At 41.2% G+C, this 12,516-nt stretch overlaps 1 protein-coding gene across 1 annotated transcript in view; it reads left to right on the top strand.

The window, feature by feature from the left end:
* RFX8 (RFX family member 8, lacking RFX DNA binding domain) overlaps positions 1-12,516 on the top strand; it is a 54,491-nt gene that overhangs the window by 9,727 nt on the left and 32,248 nt on the right. The window lies entirely within an intron of this gene.

Raw genomic sequence — 12,516 nt, 5'->3', positions numbered from 1 at the left:
TTTTCCTCTTCCTATTTGTCTGACCTTTTAAAATTTCATTTACATATACTTTCTTTATCATCAGGAAAGGAGAAATACAATTTAAACATTATAAGAGAAGAAATTGGAAGTTTTATTTCTAAATTTTTTAATTGGAACTTTAAATCTGGCTTATTCTTTCAGCTCGTGCGTTTGGTTTTCCCTGATCTTGGCACCCGGAGACTAGGCACGAGAGGAAGTGCCAGGTAGGTTTATCATTTTTGTTTTATTTTAAATGTCAACAACAAACATTTTGTAAAAAGTCATAAAATGGATGACCAAAAAATGCAAAACTAAACAAAAAAACTGAAAATATCAACTCTAACCAAAGAGTTCCCATAATTCAGATGAAATCCTAGTGCTTGAAATAATTCAGTCACGATGCTGGAACCAAATATTAGTTTCTATTTTCTTAGGGATTTTGTTAAAATACAAAAGTCACAATTTATTTTTTTGTTCTAACACCTTAAGTATTTAGATATATAAATGTCTAATTGTTGAAATAGTTAAATAATTACACACATAGAATAATAGAACTGTTTTAATTACTCTCAGAGCTAAAATTTCTAATTAGTATATTTGAATTAAAGTTAGGAGATTAGGTACCCAGGCTACATTTTAACGCAAAATGAAATTCCAGTGTTACTGGTGTATAGTGTTATAACTGTCACTCAATTATTATTGTTATTTGTTGTTTGTTTTAAAAAGGACGAAATTAGTGAGATCAGGAAATGGGTGAGAAGGAATGGAAGCCAAGTTAGAAAAGGCCTGGACACTCATGAAGGAGTGAAGACAGTGGAAAATTTCACCAAACCCAATGCTGAACATTTCACTTGAAAAGGTTTTTGTTTGCTGCTATGAGCCTAGACAGTCTGCTGTGGTTTCCTGGGCTCGGTAGAAGAGTGTCTGGCCTGCAGAGAAGGCCCTAGCTTCCTCGCTGAGTCCAGTTCCCAGTAGAGGAAACCTCAGAGTAGCTTCACCTCATTTGAGGACTGTTAACGGTGGCAGCAGGGGACTCTCCCTGTTGCATTTCTCTAGGATCAGAGTGTCATAAACTGGGACCCCAGAGGAGAACATTCGCAAGCTGAACGTTTCAAACATTTCAAAGCTGATGTGTGTGAAATAGAATGAAATCGTCTACCTAACAGAGATTGAACAGGCTGAATGACTGACTGATTAGCTTTTCCTAATAAAAGGAGCCAATGATAAAACCCAGAAAAGAACCCCTGGTCTTCATTAGCTAGTCTGTTCACTTTCTTCTATAAAGCATGCTCGTGGTTTGACATATCTTTAAGAAACCTTTATTTTCCAGGTATCATTATGATGGAATCTGTATCAAGAAAAGTTCTTTCTTCTATGCCCAGTATTGCTACCTTCTGGGCGAAAAAAGATATCACAGGTTAGTATCTATTGTTTGAGTGCTTGGATATCAGTCACAGCCTAATTGATATTAGAACCACTCATATTTTTGTTGACTCTAACTGACTTTTTGGCTGTTCTGCCATTAATCCTTCTTACAATGGAAACACATGTCATATCGACATGCCTTTGACACAGGCAGGAAATCAGTCCCTGACGACATTATGGGGCAGAGAAATGCATTTCTGGTTCATTTCCTTAGATACTTTTCATTTTAATCATTATCTTAATTGTCAAAGCCGTTTTTCATTGAGTGAATCTTCATTCTTCTCAATTTCTCTGCCAGATTTGGCAGAAATGACCACTTCTTTCTTGAAACTTCCTTTAGTACCCATGGCTCTGGAGGGATGAGAAGCCACCAATATGGATAAGACATGGACTCTTCTCTCTGATAGTTTAATAGGGGAGTGAGCTACACGTCGAACTCAATACCAAGTGTAGAGTGATGAGTGTCAAAAGTGTACAAAAGGTCCCATGAGAACTCAGACATACAGAGCACACATCTTGGGCAGGGTACATGAAGGGCCAACGAGAACATGTGTTTGGAGCTAAGCTATGAAGGACAGCCTCCAAATTTGATAAGTGGAGAGGGTGAAGTGAGGGAGGGAGACAGGAGAGCAGAGGGTGGCCAAGCTTAGGGAGGGATGTGAGCAAAGACAAAGGGAAGAGGAGGCAGAAGCACGTGCTGTGTGGGAGAGTGCAGAGCCGCACAGGATGAACCCAGACGATGAATTCAAAGGGCCTTAAACATGAGGCTGGGGGGTGGGGTATCTGTAAACCTTTGAGGATTCCTCTGAGACATGGGGTGGTATCATCATGGGAAACTCCACAAGGGAAGACACCATGGAGCTTTGCTTATTCCTGTCCCCAGTGTTGTCTGGAAGCACAGAGCAGGAAGCACACTAGGAAGGAGAGGGCGATGGCCCGAGATGGCTCTGAGGCTGTCCCAATCATTCGGATAAGCTTGAACCCCTGAGGAGGCAGATCTGAAAGACATCTTGACACAGGGTCTTTGGTTGTTTGAGTCAGTGTCATAAAAAGGAAACAAAGATGACTCAGCCCAGTCCACCAAAACCTCAAACTCAACCTCAAGTGGAGTCGTTATGTCCTGCTTATAGCCAGCTCTTCCTCTTCAAACTCTTATTCATCCCTAAGTCACAAAGATGGAAAAATTACATCAACCAAAATAGAGAAGTTAAGGAAGGGAGAGATTTATTTCAGTGACGATTAGAACTTTCTTGTGTGAATGTGTTCTCTCACTTACTGACCCAAACTCTCCTGAAAGGCTGGGCTAGAATCTGCTTTTCTGTTTGCCTCAGAACACCCACCCAACAGTCAACCAGCAGACAGTTTGGAGAGATTTGTACACATTCACAAAACAATTGACAAGACTGGCACTCAGCAGGGGTGAGAGGTATTTAGCATCTTGAGGTGTCTGGGTTTATGTCACATAGAGGGGCTAGAATTGGTCTTTATGGGGGAAAAATAGGCTGTATCCTCAAGCAAAGTAGAGGAGGGCTATCAAGGGACAAAGATAAGGACAAAGGAGACATTGGATTATTTATGAGATAAGCCCAGCAAACACTTTTCAAGTACTCTTTACTCAATGCACTTTTGATAATTGATAAAGTCTAAGGTCTTGGCCAATTAAAAGATTTTTTTAAAGCATTAAGATTTAAGGGTAACTCCCTTACAAATTCCACATTTTAAAGATATTATATATAATATAATAGAAGGCAGAAATGTCATAAGTGGTATACTGTTGTTCATAATCTATGAACTATACTGATGAAAATGTTTTCCATTTTATTATGTTATCTTTTATATAAAAACTTGTGTGACAAATTCCTTTAAAAAATTAGATCTCAAAATAAAAACTTTATTTCTACAGTTTTCAGGTAATGAAAACTATATAACTCATCCATTCATTTATTTGTTCATTCAACCAGTATTTCAGTAACTACAGTAAGTCAGGCCCTGTTCTAGCTACTGGCGATGAAGCAATAAACGAGATAAACAAGGCCTCTCGTCTTGTCAGTTTTAGTGAGGGGAAAAGACAATTAAAAAAAAGGAACAATAGCAAGATTGATCTGAAGACAATAAAATGGAGTCATGGGAAGACCTCCCTGTGAAGATGCCTTTTGAGAAGAAATGTGAAAAAAGGAGCTAACCAAGTGAACATCTGGGGTACAAGCATTCTAGGTAAAGAGCAGGTGCAAAGGGCCTGAGGCAGACAGGGATGAGTTCAAAGAACAGTAAGGAAGTCTGAGGGTGGATATTGGTGAATGAGCAGGAGAGGAGGAGGAGAGGAATCTGAAAACACTGGCAGGGACCTGTAGTCTAGGGAAGGAGGCGGAGCGTTATTCTGAGTGTGATGGGGAGCCACCGGAGAGTCTCAAGCTGGGACATGAAGCAATCTGATTTGCATTTTAAATAGAGATCCTCCTGGCAACTCTGCTGAGATAGGATTGTACAAAAAGATGGGTGAGGAGGCAGAGTGACCAGTTAGGAGGCTGTGCAACAGCTCTGGCAGAGATGGCCCATTGAGATTTCTCACTGACATAAATGTAATTCTCTCAAAGAGGCAGCATGATACTATGCAAAACTATACATGGATAAGAGCAGAGACTCTGGTAGTCTACAGACTACCTGGCTCTGTGAGTAGTAAACGGTCTGACTTATTTCACTTAGCATAATGCCCTCAAGGTCCATCCACGTTGTAACAAATGGCAAGGTTTCATTCTTTTTTATGGCCGAATAACATTCCATTGTATATATGTATGCCACAATGTCTTTATCCACTCATATGCTGGTGTACATATTGGTTGTTTCCATAGCTTGGCTATTGTGAATTATGTTGCAATGAATATGAGGGTGCCTATATCTTTTCAAGTTTGTTTTTTCATTTTCTTCAGATAAATACCAAGAAGTGAAATTGTGGGATCACATGGTGGTTCTCTTTTTAATATTTGAGGAAACTCCATACTGTTTTCCACTGTGGCTGCACCAAGTTACATTCCCACCACTAGTGCATGAGGGTTCCCTTTTCTCCACACCCATGCCAGCATTGATTATCTCATGGTTTTTTTTTTAATAGCCATTCTAACAAGTGTGAAATGATATCTCATTGTAGTTTTGATTTACATTTGCTAATTAGTGATGTTGAGCATCTTTTCATGTGCTTTTTGGTCCACTGTATGTCTTCTTTGGAAAAAATGTCTATTCCAATCCTCTGCCCAAGAGGGTGAACTGAGGGAGGGAGACAGGAGAGCAGAGGGTGGCCAAGCTTAGGGAGGGATGTGAGCAAAGACAGAGGGAAGAGGAGGCAGAAGCACCTGCTGTGTGGGAGAGTGCAGAGCCGCACAGGATGAACCCAGACGATGAATTCAAAGGGCCTTAAACATGAGGCTGGGGGGCGGGGTATCTGTAAACCTTTGAGGATTCCTCTGAGACATGGGGTGGTATCATCATGGGAAACTCCACAAGGGAAGACACCATGGAGCTTTGCTTATTCCTGTCCCCAGTGTTGTCTGGAAGCACAGAGCAGGAAGCACACTAGGAAGGAGAGGGCGATGGCCCGAGATGGCTCTGAGGCTGTCCCAATCATTCGGATAAGCTTGAACCCCTGAGGAGGCAGATCTGAAAGACATCTTGACACAGGGTCTTTGGTTGTTTGAGTCAGTGTCATAAAAAGGAAACAAAGATGACTCAGCCCAGTCCACCAAAACCTCAAACTCAACCTCAAGTGGAGTCGTTATGTCCTGCTTATAGCCAGCTCTTCCTCTTCAAACTCTTATTCATCCCTAAGTCACAAAGATGGAAAAATTACATCAACCAAAATAGAGAAGTTAAGGAAGGGAGAGATTTATTTCAGTGACGATTAGAACTTTCTTGTGTGAATGTGTTCTCTCACTTACTGACCCAAACTCTCCTGAAAGGCTGGGCTAGAATCTGCTTTTCTGTTTGCCTCAGAACACCCACCCAACAGTCAACCAGCAGACAGTTTGGAGAGATTTGTACACATTCACAAAACAATTGACAAGACTGGCACTCAGCAGGGGTGAGAGGTATTTAGCATCTTGAGGTGTCTGGGTTTATGTCACATAGAGGGGCTAGAATTGGTCTTTATGGGGGAAAAATAGGCTGTATCCTCAAGCAAAGTAGAGGAGGGCTATCAAGGGACAAAGATAAGGACAAAGGAGACATTGGATTATTTATGAGATAAGCCCAGCAAACACTTTTCAAGTACTCTTTACTCAATGCACTTTTGATAATTGATAAAGTCTAAGGTCTTGGCCAATTAAAAGATTTTTTTAAAGCATTAAGATTTAAGGGTAACTCCCTTACAAATTCCACATTTTAAAGATATTATATATAATATAATAGAAGGCAGAAATGTCATAAGTGGTATACTGTTGTTCATAATCTATGAACTATACTGATGAAAATGTTTTCCATTTTATTATGTTATCTTTTATATAAAAACTTGTGTGACAAATTCCTTTAAAAAATTAGATCTCAAAATAAAAACTTTATTTCTACAGTTTTCAGGTAATGAAAACTATATAACTCATCCATTCATTTATTTGTTCATTCAACCAGTATTTCAGTAACTACAGTAAGTCAGGCCCTGTTCTAGCTACTGGCGATGAAGCAATAAACGAGATAAACAAGGCCTCTCGTCTTGTCAGTTTTAGTGAGGGGAAAAGACAATTAAAAAAAAGGAACAATAGCAAGATTGATGTGAAGACAATAAAATGGAGTCATGGGAAGACCTCCCTGTGAAGATGCCTTTTGAGCAGAAATGTGAAAAAAGGAGCTAACCGAGTGAACATCTGGGGTACAAGCATTCTAGGTAAAGAGCAGGTGCAAAGGGCCTGAGGCAGACAGGGATGAGTTCAAAGAACAGTAAGGAAGTCTGACGGTGGATATTGGTGAATGAGCAGGAGAGGAGGAGGAGAGGAATCTGAAAACACTGGCAGGGACCTGTAGTCTAGGGAAGGAGGCGGAGCGTTATTCTGAGTGTGATGGGGAGCCACCGGAGAGTCTCAAGCTGGGACATGAAGCAATCTGATTTGCATTTTAAATAGAGATCCTCCTGGCAACTCTGCTGAGATAGGATTGTACAAAAAGATGGGTGAGGAGGCAGAGTGACCAGTTAGGAGGCTGTGCAACAGCTCTGGCAGAGATGGCCCATTGAGATTTCTCACTGACATAAATGTAATTCTCTCAAAGAGGCAGCATGATACTATGCAAAACTATACATGGATAAGAGCAGAGACTCTGGTAGTCTACAGACTACCTGGCTCTGTGAGTAGTAAACGGTCTGACTTATTTCACTTAGCATAATGCCCTCAAGGTCCATCCACGTTGTAACAAATGGCAAGGTTTCATTCTTTTTTATGGCCGAATAACATTCCATTGTATATATGTATGCCACAATGTCTTTATCCACTCATATGCTGGTGTACATTTTGGTTGTTTCCATAGCTTGGCTATTGTGAATTATGTTGCAATGAATATGAGGGTGCCTATATCTTTTCAAGTTTGTTTTTTCATTTTCTTCAGATAAATACCAAGAAGTGAAATTGTGGGATCACATGGTGGTTCTCCTTTTAATATTTGAGGAAACTCCATACTGTTTTCCACTGTGGCTGCACCAAGTTACATTCCCACCACTAGTGCATGAGGGTTCCCTTTTCTCCACACCCATGCCAGCATTGATTATCTCATGTTTTTTTTTTTAATAGCCATTCTAACAAGTGTGAAATGATATCTCATTGTAGTTTTGATTTACATTTGCTAATTAGTGATGTTGAGCATCTTTTCATGTGCTTTTTGGTCCACTGTATGTCTTCTTTGGAAAAAAATGTCTATTCCAATCCTCTGCCCATTATTGATTGATTGGTTGATTGATTGCTATAAAGTTGTATGAGTGCTTCATATGTTTTGGATATTAATCTCTTATATAGATTGCAAATATCTTCCCCCATTCAGTAGGTTGTCTTCATTTCGCTGTGCAGAAGCTTTTCAGTTTGATGTTGTCCCATTTATTTACTTTTGCTTTTGTTGCCTTTGTTTTTGGTGTCATATCCAAAAAAAAATCATTTTCAAGACCAATGTCAGGGAGCTTACAGCCTATGTTTTCTTCTAGGACTTTATGGTTTCAGGTTTTACATTCAAGTCTTAAAAATTTTTGAATTAATTTTGGTGTTTGGTACAAGATTGTGATCTAGTTGTCCTTTTCCCATTGTATATTCTTGGCTCCTTTGTCTTAAATCAATTGACCATGTATGTGTGGGTTTATTTCTATTGATTTACGTATCTTATGGGTGATTTTCTACTTTATCCTGGGCATTTGGGTTATGATGTTAGGATACTTTCGATCCTATTTAAACTTATTTTAGCAGGCAGTCACCCTGTTTAGGTTTAGCACATAAATGTTGGCCTACTTTTGTGGGCTATAGTCCAATGACAGTTTAGTTTTCTGAGCCCTTGAATGCTATTCTGGTCTACTTCATTCTTCTGGCACTACTGGGACTGCTAATCATTTCCTTACTGAACCCACTTCCCTGGGCCACCTTCTGCAGGGAGTGAGGAGAGCCAGTGGCCCCTTATGCTACTTGGTGTAGGGCAGGAAGACACAGGTTATGATGGGATTGCCCCTGTGGGTAGAATGCCTGCCCTTCTGTGCTCCGAGTGTAGACTGGGAATTGAATTGGCCAAGAGCTTCAACACTGTCCATGCAGGTGGATCAACTCACCCATCAATGCTCCAGGTGTGGATTGGCGGGCAAGGAGCAGCCTATCAGGACTTTGAAGCTACCACTGTGGGCAGATTGGGTTGCTAGCCCATGGCCCAGTTGTGGAGTGAGGGTTGCAGCTCCCTCTAGGTCTCTGGTGGGCTTCCCTTTCCTGGTCCTTTGTCCAGAGAGGAGAGACTTTTCTTGGGATTTATGTCTATGCCTGTTGACAGTTCTGGGTTACAGGTCTCTTCAGTGCCTGGTCCAGACATATGTGGGAGGCTCAATCTTTAACAAGATCTGGCGAGAGGTCACAACAGGGAGTTGGCCAAAAATAAACACCAGGGGAAACACTCTCTTTCCTTGATGGTATGAGATACCCCTTTTCCACCAGAGATAGAGGAGTGTGAGCTAACCTGTTTAAGGGAGACCCAGCTACAGCAAGTAGACTGGTCCAGGGAGCCTCATTGTACCCCGCTCCAGCCAGAGGAGCTTCGGTAGAGGGACCCCCTCCCTCACAGAGAGAAAAGTCCTCCAGCTACCTTGGGCAGCACCAGCAGGGAGCCCCAGTGGCACCAGATAAACCAGGCAGACTACAGTAATATATTCATACCCACAGCTGAGACTTCCTATGGAGACATAGTAAGGATACATAGTCGGGTCATAAGGAGAAAAAAAAAAAAAAACAGAACTAGAAGAAGCCATGCCCATCTTCCCCCAGGAGCAAAAATGCAGCACACGAGTGTGTGTGATGTTTCTGCCCAGAGAAGCCCATTGGAGACTCCACTTTAAAAGTTTTACTGGGGGCTGGTCACATAAGCCCCTTCCCAACATGTGCCAACACAACAGATTCCTCAAAAGAAAGCAGGTTATTCAGCATAAACTACCATATTATTTTCACAAATAGTCTAGGCATAGCCAACCACTCTTATCAGTTAACTGTTGACTGGGAACACTCCGGGAACCAAGTTCCCAGGCGCCAGCCATGGGCCAGTCCTGCAGGCAGCCCTTTCTAGGCATAGCAGTCTCAGTACTGCCACGTTATCTCTTTTCTGCACAATTGCATGACCCCGTGAACATATTAAGAAAACACTGAATTGCACTCTTTAAATAGGCGAATTGTATGGAATGAGAATTATCTTTCAGTGAAGTTGTTTTAAAAAATCCCAGCAAAGTTTTTATTCATAGGCATAGGCAAGCTTATTCTAAAAGTTATGTAGAAAGGCAAGGCCCTAAAATAGTTCAAGCGACCTTGACAAAGAAGAACCAAGTGGGAGGAGACACTACCTGATATTAAAGCTCACTATGTAGCTGTGGTAATCAAGAGAGTGTGGTTTTGGTGGGGGCACAGACACAGTCATTAATGAAACAGAGCAGAGAATCCAGAAATACACCCACTCAAAGATGCTCAACTAATTTTTCGCAAAGATTCAAAAGTAATTCGATGGAAAGAGACTAGCTTTTTAACAAATAGTGCTGGAACAACTAGACATTCACATGCAAAAATATGAACCTTACAATTAAACTTTACAACTTAATACAAAAATTAACTCAAAATAAATCACAGATTTCTATTTAAAACACACAACATTCAACTTTTAAAAAAAAAAATAAGAGAAAATCTTTGGGACCTAGGACTAGGCAAAAAGTTCTGAGACTTGACACCAAAATCACAGTTCATAAAAGGAAAAAGTTGGACCTCATCAAAATTAAAACTCTTGTTCTGTGAAAGACCCTGTAAAGAGAATAGAAACACAGGCTACATACTGGAAGAACGTATTTGTAAGCCACAAATCTGACAAAGGACTACTATTTAGAATGTATAAAGAACTCTCAAACTAAACAGTCAAAAAAAAAAAATTAGAAAATGGGCAAAAGACATAAACATACGTCTCACTGAAGAGGATATACAGATGACAAATAAGTACATAAAAGGATGTTCAACATCATTAATTTCCACAGTGAATTATAACTACACGCCTATAAGATTGACTAAAATAAAAAAAGTCACAACACTAAATGCTGGTGAAGATACAAAGAAATTGGATCACTCATACATTGCTGGTAAAAATGCAAAATGGTCCAACGACTCTGGAAAATCATCTGGCAGTTTCTTATAAAACTAAATATATAATAACCATCTAAACCAGCAATTGCACTCTTGGACATTTGTCCCAGAGAAATGAACTTATACCCACGCAAAGACCTGTACACAAACGTTTGTAGTAGCTTTCTTCGTAATAGGCAAAAACTGGAGTCAGCCCTGATGTCCTTCATTGGGTGAATGGTTAAACAAGCTGTCATATATCAAACCACGGAGTACTATACAGCAGTGAAGAGGAGCAAACTATTGCTGCAACATCTTGGATGAATCTCCAGGCAATTATTCTGAGTGAAAAAGGTCTTATCTCAAAAGATTCCATTCTGAATGATTCTATTTATATAACATTTTGAAATGACAAAATTTTGAAGTGGAGGACAGATTAGTGATTGCCAGGGGTTTTGTGAGGGGCGGGGGAGCAAGAGACGGGTGTGGTTGTACAGGGGAAACATGAGAGGTCCTTCTGATAGGAAAAACGTTCTGTTCCTGTCTGTGCTGGTGAATATGCTAATCTCCATAGGGGATAAAATTATATAGAACTAAATATACACACACACAAATGAGTTTAAGTAAAACTTGGGAAATTTGAGTAAGATCAGTGAATTATATAAATGTTATTCTCCAGGTTGTGATATTGTACTACCTTGCAAAAAAAGTTACTATTGTGGGAAATCGAGCAGAGTATAAAAGGGAACTCTTTGAATTATTTCTTACGACGGTATGTAAATCTACAATTACCTCAATAAAATTCTCAGTTACAAACAATAAATCAAGCCTCATTCTACAGTCCCAGAAGAAACCTGCTGACAGGTCCCAGGACGCATCCCCACAGTCATCCCTGCCTGTTCTGACAGGTCCCAGGACGCATCCCCACAGTCATCCCTCCCTGCACCATGTCTCCAAAGCCCTCTGTTTCCCCTGCTCACAACCAGTCCCTATTGTCACACTTACAGTTCCGTTTTTCCTTCGTTTCAAAGCACCGTCCTGCACTTTTGTCTGTGTGGAAGCTGAAATGGCAGCCCATTGTTCTTCCTCTGGAGACACATGCATTGTCCCTATCACCCTGACTGAGCAGAGTTCCTTAGTGCTAGTCTCCCACACACACCTGGAAGTCGTCAACCCCAACTGCTGGCAGCTGTGTCTGCTCAGGGACCATTCTCACAGTTGGGGAAGAGAATGATCTCTGAGTGTGTTGAAAACCCAGAGGGGAACCCCCGGGAAACCACAGATGAGTCTTTGCTTGGTTCCCCAAAGTCGAATGCCCCAGGGAAGCATGCATTTCTCTCTGTATGCAGCAATTGAGGCCTAATTTACCAAAATTTTCCTACTAATACTTGCTTAAGGGAAGAATAAGAATCTGAATTGTTGTTGTTGTTTGTTGTTGTTAAAGAGTGTGCCTTGCTAGTAGTGGCTCCGAGTAGAATATCCGTTTGCCAAGAGCAGCCCCTTGAGTCAATGAGGCTGTGCAAGGGCATCTTGTTTTTTTTTTTTTTTTTTTTTTTTTCTGGACCTTTTAAGAAAAGAAATGGAAACACCACTAAGAGCATCAGCATAGAGAGACCTGGCTGGGATCCAGGGTTGGTAGCAAAGAGGTGGCTTTGGGGGACTTTGGGGGGCTTTGTGTCCTCACAGCCACCACCACCAGGCACTGCAAAGAAGCATATACTCAGACTAAAATAAATGTCGTCTCAAGCTAAATGCTATTTCCTCCATACCGCCCCTCCTAAGCCCATCCGTAGAGAAATACAGTGCCCAGGTCTCTAACACCATTTGTCACACCCCCTCGACCCCCATGGTCCCGAGCTAAGGACCAGGGTGCTGATGACACTCTTAAGTGGACACCTGAATAGGTGGCCACAGAGCAGATCAGGAGTCCTGCTGTCAACAGCCTTCTTTTTCACTGAGGCGGGGGTTGTGGTGACTCTCACTAAAAACTGCCAAGGCAGCATCTGCCATAAACCAAGGAAAGATAAAGGTTTGGTTTTTCAAACAAATGAAAAGCTTGAGGCTTTTTTTTTTGAAAAGGAAAAATGACTATGTATATGCAGTTTGCGCCATATGAAAAGGAGCCTTTCACAAAACACAGAACGTTTGCCTCCCTGCGCCTCCCTCCAGGGCAACCCCGCTTCACAGGAGCCAGGCCTCCCCAGATTCCAGTCTTGTTTAGCTGGCAGCCACATTGGGACTTGGGCCCGGGTATAACTGCTGACCTAGAAACTTACTGAAGAATTGAGGC

The sequence above is a fragment of the Pteropus vampyrus genome, unplaced genomic scaffold (assembly GCF_000151845.1).
Source record: "Pteropus vampyrus isolate Shadow unplaced genomic scaffold, Pvam_2.0 Scaffold160, whole genome shotgun sequence".
Taxonomy (NCBI): domain Eukaryota; kingdom Metazoa; phylum Chordata; class Mammalia; order Chiroptera; family Pteropodidae; genus Pteropus; species Pteropus vampyrus.
This window is presented reverse-complemented; position numbering and strand designations above follow the sequence as displayed.